Here is a 13163-nt window from a genome sequence, read left to right as displayed (position 1 = left end):
TCACTCGGCGCATCTAACCAGTTCAGTCTACCTAAACTAAACAGCAGCCCGCCGCATTAACCAGTTACATCAAGGAAGGGGGGGGGGGTCCACACCTGCACACAGAGAAAGTGACAGAGAACAGATGACTAAGACAATGCACGGCAGAAGTAGGAATGAAGTGGAAAATCGTTTGTAACCTACCCCAACCGACGAGACAGGCACACACTCCCAACAGTCACGGCAGGGGGAAAACCGCGACGACATTCAGTCAGTCACCTAGTTAAATACCAAGTACGGGACTTAGACAACACATGCACATTTAATATAGCCCAAAATATAACATGGTAGAACCTGAGGCTACATACCAGGGCAATACACGCCAGTGGATCAAGCCAGCAATCCAGCCGTAGACTTTGTCAGTCTTGGCTCTTAAAGCCACGAGAAACCACTCGGGCAGTACTCGATACTCCACGTGAACAACATAATTTCAGTGAAGCTCGATCTCCCAATGAAACATTAAAACAGGCAAACCTGCCACAAACATGCCAGTGCCTTTGCCGTAGTTTGGGCCCTCTTTTTAAAGAGATTTCGGCACTGGCAATTGGTGCGTAAACGTCACCTGACGCGCTAACGCACCAGCAGACACCTGCCGTGCGTTAAAGGCGCACAACCACACATCCATCATGCTACATATTCCCCGGCTATTTTTGTCGTCGTCCCGACGACACACAATAACCACAACCAGAGGTCCTCTGGTGATCGATGGGTTAGACCCAATTTCCCAATCACAGGATCACACCGAATCGCGCGCGCGCACGCAAACACCGGCGCGCATACACACACACACATACAAACACGCGCGCGCGCGCACACACACACACACACACACACCTAAAACAGACCTATCAAATTACACAGTACCATCACGCACACGCACACACATACACACACACATTGCAAGAGGACATGACATGGTGTTAAACTTGGATGGTTGGGCACGGGCGGCGAGACATTCGGATCCGGCAACACTCCACCAGAGCTGGGGCTCCTCAGCCCCGCAGACGACAGACCTGCAGCCGGTCGACGAGGAGAGGGTCGTCCTTTGGCCCCCGCCTGGGCTGTCGGGGATCGCTGCGCGCGGGCTGGGACCCGTTTCCCATCACAGTCCCGCGCCATATGTCCGGGCCGTTGGCACCGCCAACAGATGATTGGACCAGCGCGCGGACTTGGTGGAGGTTGCTGCAGCGAGTCTACCCATAGGGAAAGCAGGTCCAGTTGTTCTTGTTGCCGTGCTGCCATGCGCTTCAACTCCGACCATTCCTCATCATCGTTCTCCATGTTACACACTGCAAGGGCCACCACGCTTTGCGCTCTTCCAGGAACGATAGTTATGGCCAGTGGGTCGCTCCTGGGACGGACTGCTGTTTAGTTTCTGCCGAGTAATATCACTCACACAAACATTCACTCAAGACCCAATTCACACCAACTCATGTACACACCACAACACGGGAAACAATCAATACAAATAAACCTGAAACCCAAAACCTCTGTCTCTGTTAAGTCCTTCTCCTGTCGACACACGTCAAATGTAGTAAGGTGAACCGAATGATGACAATTAACCCAGAAATTAATTACTATTATATTTGCATGGAATTGCACGACTACGCCACTGGGGGAATTTCGCCACCCAGAAATATTGAATAGCAACCAAAGCACAACAGGTTCGTTTTAAAAGGCAGAGACAGAATGCAGGGCAACAGTTAATTCTCTTATTTTATTATTTCACGTTCTTAATATTTATCGGTGTAAAAGGGTTCAGGTGTAACAAACAAGCATTGCGACAGATGATTTGAGACACGTCTTAAAACAAAACAAACAGATACAACAGGTTCCACACCATCACTGATCCCATTATCCCAACTGGCCTCGGAATGTCCGTCCACCCATTGAGATGCCAATAAAATACAGAGCAAAGTTATCACCTTAATACACAGCAAACACGTTAGTTATAGCTAAGGAAACCCACATCAACCCACACTGTTGAGACTGCAACCAATATATGGCACCAAGAGGGCACCTTACACTACGGCACTGCAACCAGGAAGCTCAAGGAGCCGGTTATCCAGGCAGTGGGAAGAGACTGGGCCAGTGTGGTAATTTACATATAATCAGAAAATAACAAACAAAACACAAAACCAAAATACAGGACGGGTCGTTCGCTCGTTCAAGAGCACAGTCTCGCTCAAAACAAAAATACATAAACAGTCATGCAACCCCACTCACACAACCACTCCAAACGTTACGCACACACAATCACTCGGTGCATTTGATCGGTTCAGTCTACCTAAACTAAACAGCAGCCCGCCGCATTAACCAGTTACATCAAGGCGGGGGGGGGGGGGGTCCACACCTGCACACAGAGAAAGTGACAGAGAACAGATGACTAAGACAATGCACGGCAGAAGTAGGAATGAAGTGGAAAATCGTTTGTAACCTACCCCAACCGACGAGACAGGCACACACTCCCAACAGTCACGGCAGGGGGAAAACCGCGACGACATTCAGTCAGTCACCTAGTTAAATACCAAGTACGGGACTTAGACAACACATGCACATTTAATATAGCCCAAAATATAACATGGTAGAACCTGAGGCTACATACCAGGGCAATACACGCCAGTGGATCAAGCCAGCAATCCAGCTGTAGACTTTGTCAGTCTTGGCTCTTAAAGCCACGAGAAACCACTCGGGCAGTACTCGATACTCCACGTGAACAACATAATTTCAGTGAAGCTCGATCTCCCAATGAAACATTAAAACAGGCAAACCTGCCACAAACATGCCAGTGCCTTTGCCGTAGTTTGGGCCCTCTTTTTAAAGAGATTTCGGCACTGGCAATTGGTGCGTAAACGTCACCTGACGCGCTAACGCACCTGCAGACACCTGCCGTGCGTTAAAGGCGCACAACCAGACATCCATCATGCTACACAAGCAAAACATGAAGATCGGATTTAGGCCTATGCATTTATTTAAATCAGACACACCGGGAGAAGTTTAAGGAATGAGCGCGCTACAGGGGAAAAGTTGTTATAGTAGCCTAAACAGAGGCACGGCTACTGTAGTTTTGGATAAGAATCAATGTGTGGACGATCGCTAAGGGGTTTAAAGTTCGGAGATATGAAACTTGTTCCCAAAAGACCCAAGGAGAAGTCGACATCCCTTCCATACGATGCGTCTTATCATATCGTCTCCCAGACATCCCAAGTTCTAAAAACGCATTGCTTAAACTTGGAGATGCTTATCAACCCTCGACATCCCGACAAAAACAAAACAGCATTAGTTTTCAAACATTGTTTGTCAATGTCTTTTCTGTCGTCCAGTCTGAAAAACTGCCAACTTTTCCCCCGGGACTTTTGCAGGGCGTCCTACGAAGTGTGCGTAATCTATTTGAAGTAGCCTATTCCACGCATGACGCACATGTCATTATCTATCTATGAAAAAAACGCGAACTTGCATAGTCTAAAATCAGGAATATTTTATCTGACTCGCGGGCATCGGGGAGCCACTATCAAATATCAGGGAGACTTCTTGGACTTCATGGGATGTCTGGTCTTCCCACTGCCTGCAAACTGCAGGCTATGAGTCACGCGGTCAGGTGAAGAAGAGCGTGTAGCCTACGTGATCCAATTCAAAAGCTAACGAGAGAGAGAGAGAGAGAGAGCCAGCAACGAGATGGAAGTTTAACAAGCTGACTTTGTTATTTGGTGAGTCAAATCTTCTTGTTTGTTGTAAAGTTTAGGTTTAGATACTGCACCCATACTTTCTAATCATTGTCTGTTTCCAATCGACCTGTTGAAAGCAGTTTGCAAATGTGGAAGGTGGATAGTGATGATTAAAAACGGTCCATTTAAGTTCTAGAGAGATTGCAAATTAAATGTGTGAATTATGCTAATCAACCATCGTTAGCAATGCCTTTTAGCCTTGGGTCATTCAGCCTTTTGTATAGCTTCGTTTGTGTTAAGTTATACCTTGTATTTCACGTGTAGACATTCTTAGCCACTATATTTTTTAATACACTTTCCTATACGTGGGCTACCTGTGTTTAGTCCTTTATGAGAATGATGTTAGAATGTCTAAATTCGCCTGTCTGCTTTAACTTGCCCCCGAATACAGTGTCTACCTGACCTAAAACCTGAAAAAAGAAAATACATTAGTTAGCATCTGTAAACTAACCAAGTAATCCACTGCACTTGTTAGGCTAGCGTCATCACAATCACAAGTCATTATTTTGTTGGATGGATAGCAATAGCTTTGACCTGTTTGTTCAACAAATGGAGATGACCACTACTAATTCATTGCACTAACTGTGATTGTTTTATTTTTCCATTTGCTCTGTAGACCTGTCCCAGTGCAGCAGAGGAGCCAGTGAAGACCAGTTATGCTGTGCCACCTGGACCTGATGGTATGTATGCCCAGCCAGTATCCTGTTCAAGTTTGTCTGTTGACAACTATTCATTGCTTAACAATATTAGAGTAGAAGTACTGTATTGATCTAGATTTCCAAAAGAAAATTATGGTCTTGCCACATATAATATAGGCCTACATTACACATAGGCCTACATAGGCCTACACAGAGGCGATATATTGCACACATATGTAGACAGACATGCATACATAGATTAATTCAGCAATTAAAAATGTTTATAAGTGATGGCATAATGGTGATTCTCTTCTCTTGCTGTTGTAACCACACACTGTATTAGGTGTGTTCAGTTCAATACTTTAATAAAATCTTTGTATAATGTTTAACATGTTAACATATTTTTCCCATTTGCTTCTCCGCAGACATTTTGAAGTCCAGAGCATCCTGCCATTCTGTATGCACGTAAGATCCTGACAAGAAATTGTGCAACTTATGCATGAGTTAAAAAACAACCGGCCATGTCCTGAATTTGTGTGCAAACGCAAGAGTGCTTTCCAGTCATAACAGCATTTCTGCCATAGCCATGACCGACTAACTTGTTATGATACTTCAGACCATGCTTTTCAAAGCATTTTATGATCAAACTACTTAGACCTGTGACAGGTCCTGGAGGTCTTTTGTTTCAGCCACAATAACACTTCTATCTGCTTCTATCTTATATGTTGTTGATTATGTTTGGTGTGTCATTCATGCACATAGATTGAATAAAAGAATAAGTATTGCAAATGATACTGATTCATAATGTTTTATTTAAGTTTGAAAAGGAATACTGAATTATTCATTTGTGTATTTGGATAGTAGCGTAGAAGTACGTAGATGGTCTTTACTCTCAGCATACTGTAGAAAAGTAAGTTTGAAAAATGAGCAATATGTAGGTATGATGTATTAGAGTATGCAATACACTCAACAAAATCAACAAGGCTGGTAGCCTATTACCGATGAGGTTATGATGGGTAATTTAATTTATTGAGACTCTGATGTTTTGCCACTTGCTGGATAATGTGTGTATTGCCTTGTCGCGAATTGATGTTTATTTAAGCCTTGTCATCACTAGATATCAGATTTTGTTGACCCTGTTGGCCCCTGAAGGTTACATTTGGCCCCATGGTGTAGACTAAAATGACTACAATTTGAAATGTTGACTAAAATGACTAAAATTTGACCAAGACTAAAATTGATTTTCGTCATTTAGACTAAAACTATTGTGAAGGCAATGACTAAATGTGACTAAAACTAAAATTGATTTTCGTCATTGTGACTAAGACTAAGACTAAATTTAAAAAAGCTGACGAAATTAACACTGCAGTGGCGGCAACCAGGTGACCACAGCATGGCTGTCCACCATGTAGGCTTGGAGGTTCGTTTAAGAAAGAAAAACCTGTTAGAATGCTACAGGGAAAAACACCACAAGTCCCATCAAAAATGTATATTCATTAACCTGTTCCTGCGCCTGTGCTCCAATTATTGTGAGGCAAGCATTCACCACCTGTAATAACAAACATATATCATATTATGATAAGAACTCTGTTCTTAAACTGTGAATTCCTTGAATTGTTTATTAAAAGGTGTATGCATGTCTTATATTCCCCTCCAACTCCCCTGGCCTGCCAGACTCCTGTAGTCCGTCAGGCTTATTTGGTACTGGTGTTTCCCCACTGGATCAGGGCCATGTAGAAGTACGTGGTCCAGCTACCAAAAAAACAGGAGGTACCGGTACTGTCGGAATGGCTGTTCATCTCTCTTGAGACCAAGATGAACAAATTTGCTTTCGATGGTGTCAAGTATGTCTTGTGGTAAACAAGTGAGTTTAAAAAAAAAAAAGTGTATCATCTTGATAGTCAAGCAGTGTAGCTGACATGGTTTTGGGGATGAATGGATGCCGTCAACATTGGAAATCTGAATTATACCTAAAAGAAACATGCATGTCAACATGCACTGTGACTAGCAAATCATAATACTCTCCATAGGATTTCATTCAAATCTCACACCAATGTATTTAAGACAGGTGCAGACGCAAAATGTAAAAGTTCAATGTAAAGAAAGGTTGAAACGCACACCGAAGACCTCCCTTTTAATCCCTTTTCATTTCGAGACCAGTCGGGCCAACTCTTCTCTACCGGATTTTAATCTGGGGTGTACTCATTTTTGTGGGTACATGTTCAAGCATTAATGGCTGTATTTTAATTTTTTTGTGAATGAACAACAAATTTAAGCGGTTATATACTGTATGTTGTTAACAGGTCACTAATCATTGTGTCAAAGTGAAATTTCTTTAATGTTGTCCTATGAAAAGATATACTTACAAATCTGCAAAAAATGTGAGGGGAGTACTCAATTATGAGACATACTGTAGAACTCGAGTCTATTTTCCGGTGTGGACGTGCGCGTGCAATGAGCGGGCTCCCATTGAAAATGAATGGCACAAGAGAAGTCCCATGTATTAAAAAGGCTCTTTTCCTCTCATTACAGGTCTTTTAGTGCCTTTCTGAATCATTAATTAAGCGGGCTTGCGGAGCAAGGACCATGCAGAGCATGGCCCTTGCAGAGCAAGGCCCGATTCTAGTAATCTCTAAGTCCTGTTTATTTTATTATTATTAAGCGGGCTTGCGGAGCAAGGACCATGCAGAGCATGGCCCTTGCAGAGCAAGGCCCGATTATAGTAATCTCTAAGTCCTGTTTCTTTATTATTAAGCGGGCTTGCGGAGCAAGGACCATGCAGAGCATGGCCCTTGCAGAGCAAGGCCCGTTTATAGTAATCTCTAAGTCCTGTTTTATTATTATTATTAAGCGGGCTTGCGGAGCAAGGACCATGCAGAGCATGGCCCTTGCAGAGCAAGGCCCGTTTATAGTAATCTCTAAGTCCTGTTTCTTTTATTATTAAGCGGGCTTGCGGAGCAAGGACCATGCAGAGCATGGCCCTTGCAGAGCAAGGCCCGTTTATAGTAATCTCTAAGTCCTGTTTCTTTTATTATTATTATTATAGCTTGGTCTTGTGCAGGGCAGCAGTAAAAATAGAAAATGGATCTCCTCCTAGGCCTTTCGAGATAGAGACACCGTTCAAACACTAAAACGACCGGCTCGGCTTGGAGATCGCGTATAGTGATAGGCTTCTCCGTGTCTCTTGTCGTTTTCCCGTTTTTGGCGATTTTGTGAAAGCCTAGGTCCCCATTGAAAACCATGGTGGAACCTTCATGAACCAAGGTTCCGCCACTCTAGACATTAGAGTGTAGGAGGCTTTTTCGGTCATAAAACATCAACACTTTCACCTAGAAGTTTAGTTGACGCGTTGTTAGCGAGCTCTATGGGATGTCTCCAAATTGTCAAAGTTTCATCTCCCAACTCCCAATACTTTTTAAATGGCAGGTTTGTAAAAAAAACAGGCCTGGCTCTATGGAGAATCCCAGTCTTTTGAAAAGTGCATTTTTCAAGAGATCAGCGCATGTCCCACACGGAGGTCCATTTGTGCCTGAACCCTTTAACCTATAAACTTCATTCAAAGACTGTTAGAGAGATCACAAGCATGACTCCGATCTGTGAAAAGGACACGTGCCAACTCCTTTTAGTTTTTTTACAACGATGTTGTAAAGACAAAAAACTCATTCTCATCCTCTCCCCTGTCTAGAGCTCAATACTAACTGTCTTTCAGTCAATCACAACAGGTGCAGCCAATGAAGTGTTCCATTTCAACTGTCACTGTCTCAAGATTCTATTCTTAACGAGCAGGTGCGAGCAACCATTCTAGAAGTCTATTGTTCAGCTCTGCAATGCAATGTAATATAGTCTTGCTGGACTGTGTATGACAGCTAGCTGCTTGGCTTAGTGGTAATGCTTGCTGCTGGGTTAGAGATATGGAGGTTGAGGGTTCAAAGTCCACCTGAAGCCGTGTTGATTTTCAAAATTATATCATATGCAGTGTTCCTTGGCCAACTTAAAATGCCATGTATGTCATTTATTATCAATGGCAAATGTGCTGGATTAGAGATATGGAGGTTGAGAGTTCGAATCCCACTTGAAGCGATGCTGATTTTCAAAATTATATCATATGCAGTGTTCCTTAGCCAAGTTAAAATACCATGTATGTCATTAAGTATCGATGGTATATGTGCTGAATTACAGATATGGAGGTTGGGGGTTCGAACCCCAGTCAAAGCCATGTTGATTTTCAAAATTATATCATATGCAGCGTTCCTTGGCCGACTTAAAATGCCATGTATGTCACTTAGTATGGATGGCAAATGTGCTGAATTACAGATATGGAGGTTGGGGGTTCGAACCCCAGTCAAAGCCATGTTGATTTTCAAAATTATATCATATGCAGTGTTCCTTGGCCAACTTCAAATGCCATGTATGTCATTTAGTATGCATGGCAAATGTGCTGAATTACAGATATGGAGGTTGGGGGTTCGAATCCCAGTCGAAGCCATGTTGATTTTCAAAATTATATCATATGCAGTGTTCCTTGGCCAACTTAAAATGCCATGTATGTCATTTAGTATGCATGGCAAATGTGCTGAATTACAGATGTGGAGGTTGGAGGTTCGAACCCCAGTCGAAGCCATGTTGATTTTCAAAATGATATCATATGCAGTGTTCCTTAGCCGACTTAAAATACCATGTATGTCATTTAGTATATCCCCAAAACGCAGAGCTACAACACTTTCAAGATGGCTGAATCCAAGATGGCTGAATTGTTTGGCCCATAACTTCTGACTGGGTGGATGGAGTTTTTCCAAGATTTCTTTTAGCTTTGTTTTCTCAATAGTACTTTGTTTCATCTCTGCCCCAAAAGGCAAGCCCGCTTCCAGCATTTTCTGTGAGAATGCATTTCTAGTTATTATTAGGGCCCGAGCACCGAAGGCGCGAGGCCCTATTGTTCTTGCTCGGATTATTAGGGCCCGAGCACCGAAGTGCAAGGGCCACGCGGTGGCCCTTCGCCCTCTCGGTGCGAAGCCCTATTGTTTTCCGTAGGATTATTAGGGCCCGAGCACCGGAGGGTGCGAGGCCCTATTGTTCTTGCAATGTTTTTTATTATTATTTTTTGTCTTCTTACCGCACGTCGGGCCCATTTTGAGGGGGTTGCCATGCGTGAATTTGAACGAAACTCGGCACAGGCATTCGGTATGTGGGCACGAAGGACTCCAAAAATGCCCCGCCCCCAAATCGGCCCAGGGGCTCTGTAGCGCCCCCTTAAGTCATGGGCCTATGGGGCGGGACCGGCAAAAAGTTGAAGCTACGGACTCCAAAATTGTTTTGGTTGTATATCTCACTGAGACAAGCAAAAAAGTCTTTGAGATGCCATGGCCACACCCAACAGGAAGTGAGGTAATTGGACTTAAAGTTGAACTTTTGTCAACTTTTGACATACGACAAAATTGTCATACCATGAACTTTGATGTACTTGTCCTGAACCGTACAACTGTTCGGTTTCGTTTCAATTTGTAAATGATCTTAAGACATCGCAGATGATATATTGCGAAGGAATTTTCAATATATTGTAAGAAAACAAGATGGCGGCTTGCTGAAGTCCGATGACAAAATCGCAGAAAATGTTCTTCTACTGTGACCCTTCTGAGGGGGTTACCATGCATATCTTTCAACATTGCTTCGCACAGGTGTTTGGTAAGGCAGCACGTACCTCTCAAAACAAGCCCCACCCCTAACTCAGCACATGGGCTCTGTAGCGCCCCCCTAAGTCCTGGGCCTATGGGCCTGGACCGGCATAAAGTTGAAGCTACGGACTCCAATTTTTTTTGGGGTGTGTATCTCACTAAGAGAAGCAAAAAAGTCTACAGGAGGCCATGGCCACACCCAACAGGAAGTGAGGTAATTGGACTGGAATTTCAACTTTTGACATACGACAAAATTGTCATATCATGAACTTTGATGTACTTGTCCTGAACCGTACAACTGTTCGGTTTCATTTCAATTTGTAAATGATCTTAAGACATTGCAGATGATATATTGCGAAGGAATTTTCAATATAATGTAAGAAAACAAGATGGCGGCTTGATGTATTCTGATGGAAAAATGACAGAAAATGTGCCTCCACTGTGCCCTTTCTGAGGGGGTTGCCATGCATATCTTTCAATGTTGCTTTGCACAGGTGTTTGGTAGGCCACAACGTACCTCTCAAAACAAGCCCCACCCCTAACTTAGCACATGGGCTCTGTAGCGCCCCCTAAAGTCATGGGCCTAAGGGGCGGGACCGGCATAAAGTTGAAGCTACGGACTCCACATTTTTTTTGTGTGTGTATCTCACTAAGCCAATCAAAAAAGTCTTTAGGATGCTATGGCCACACCCAACAGGAAGTGAGGTAATTGGATTTGAAATGCAACTTTTGACATACAACAAAATTGTCATACCATGAACTTTGATGTACTCGTCCTGAACCGTACAACTGTTCAGTTTCGTTTCAATTTGCAAATGATCTTAAGACATTGCAGATGATATATTGCGAAGGAATTTTCAATATGTTGTAAGACAACAAGATGGCGGCTTGATGTATTCTGATGAAAAAATGACAGAAAATGTGCCTCCACTGTGCCCTTTCTGAGGGGGTTGCCATGCATATCTTTCAATGTTGCTTCGCACAGGTGTTTGGTAGGGCAGCACGTACCTCTCCAAACAAGCCCCACCCCTAACTCGGTTCATGGGCTCTGTAGCGCCCCCTTAAGTCATGGGCCTATGGGGCGGGTTCAGCATAAAGTTCAAGCTACGGACTTCAAAATTTTTATGGATGTGTAACTGACTAAAACGAACAAAAAATGTCATGCAGTGACATGGCCACGCCCAGCAGGAAGTGAGATAATTGGACCTCTTATTGAAACAGGAAGTTGGCCACCATTTTAGTTTGCAGTGTTTTTAAAACAGTGCAAATGCACGTGTTCATGCATGTAATGAATATAAACCTTTTTCTATATGCCTACTATGGCAACCTGATATAGCGCCACCATATGGTAGGCAAATGAACTGCAGTAAAAGTAGAGTTCTTAAATATCTTTATCTCGTGAACTGAATGTCGTAGAGACTCCATTTTTGTTTTGGGCAGGATGTGGTGGGATTTGAGGCGATATGCCTTGAGCCGTAGGTGCGAGGGCCCGTCATCGCCGCTCGCGGCTTTAATTATTAGGGCCCGAGCACCGAAGTGCAAGGGCCACGCGGTGGCCCTTCGCCCTCTCGGTGCGAAGCCCTATTGTTTTCCTAAGGATTATTATTATTAGGGCCCGAGCACCGAAGTGCAAGGGCCACGCGGTGGCCCTTCGCCCTCTCGGTGCGAAGCCCTATTGTTTTCCGAATGATTATTAGGGCCCGAGCACCGAAGTGCAAGGGCCACGCGGTGGCCCTTCGCCCTCTCGGTGCGAAGCCCTATTGTTTTCCGAATGATTATTATTATTATTATTATTATTATTATTATTATTATTATTTTTCTCCTTAGTCTTTGGCGCTGTTGGGCCATTTTTCGGGCACTTCCGGTGCTCGTACACTTACGCCACTTGGTACACACATTGGAGATTCCCACCGCTACTCAGACGCCGAATATTAACCCCCGATGGAACACGGGTACGAGGCCACGCCCCCGAAAGCGTTTAGGGGCGGGGCCGACATATACTTTGAGCTAGAGACTCGGGACTTTTTTTAGGGTGTGTATCTCACTAAGGCGCATCATAAAGTCCGATACAACGATATGGCCACGCCCAACAGGAAGTGAGATATTTTGACTTTTTGCCATTTTTTTAGCATTTTTTACGTACTTTTACGTACTTGTCCTACACCGTACATCGTATCGACTTCATATTCTGTGGACATGAGGTCAAGGCATTGAAGATGATATATTGCGAAGGAATTTTTCATATCTCGTAATTTGCCAAGATGGCGGCTCCTTGAAATTAGGTATCTAATTCTAAAACAGGAAGTTGGCTACCATTTCAGTTTGGAGTGTTTTGTAACAGTGCAAACGCACACATGTATGCATATAATGAAAACTAACTTTTCTATATGCCTGAAATGGAGGCCACGCCCCCAAAACAGGTTTAGGGGCGGGGCCAACATCTACTTTGAGCTAGAGTCTCGGGACTGTTTTTAAGTTGTGTATCTCACTAAGGCGCACAATAAAGTCCATATAACGATATGGCCACGCCCAACAGGAAGTGACATATTTTGACTATTTTGTCATTTTAAAACAGGAAGTTGGCCACCATTTCAGTTTGGAGTGTTTTAAAAACCCTGCAAACGCACACATGCATGCATATAATGAATACTTACTTTTGTATATGCCTGAAATGGAGGCCACGCCCCCAAACACATTTAGGGGCGGGGCCAACATCTACTTTGAGCTACAGCCTCGGGACTTTTTTTAAGTTGTGTATCTCACTAAGGCGCACAATAAAGTCCATACAACAATATGGCCACGCCCAACAGGAAGTGAGATTTTTTCACTTTTTTGGCATTTTAAAACAGGAAGTTGGCCACCATTTCACTTAAGACTGTTTTTTAAAACAGTGCAAATGCACACATGTATGCACATATTGAATACTAACTCTTCTATAAGCCTGAAATATAGATAAGGTATAGCGCCACCATGTGGTAGGCAAAGGAACTGCAGGAAAAGTGTAATTCTTCAATATCTTGGGAACTGAACGTCGTACAGACTCCTTTTTTGTTTTAGGGGGTCATAGCGACATGCTAATCATGACAATG

This window comes from Engraulis encrasicolus, chromosome 7 (assembly GCF_034702125.1).
Source record: "Engraulis encrasicolus isolate BLACKSEA-1 chromosome 7, IST_EnEncr_1.0, whole genome shotgun sequence".
NCBI lineage: Eukaryota > Metazoa > Chordata > Actinopteri > Clupeiformes > Engraulidae > Engraulis > Engraulis encrasicolus.
This window is presented reverse-complemented; position numbering follows the sequence as displayed.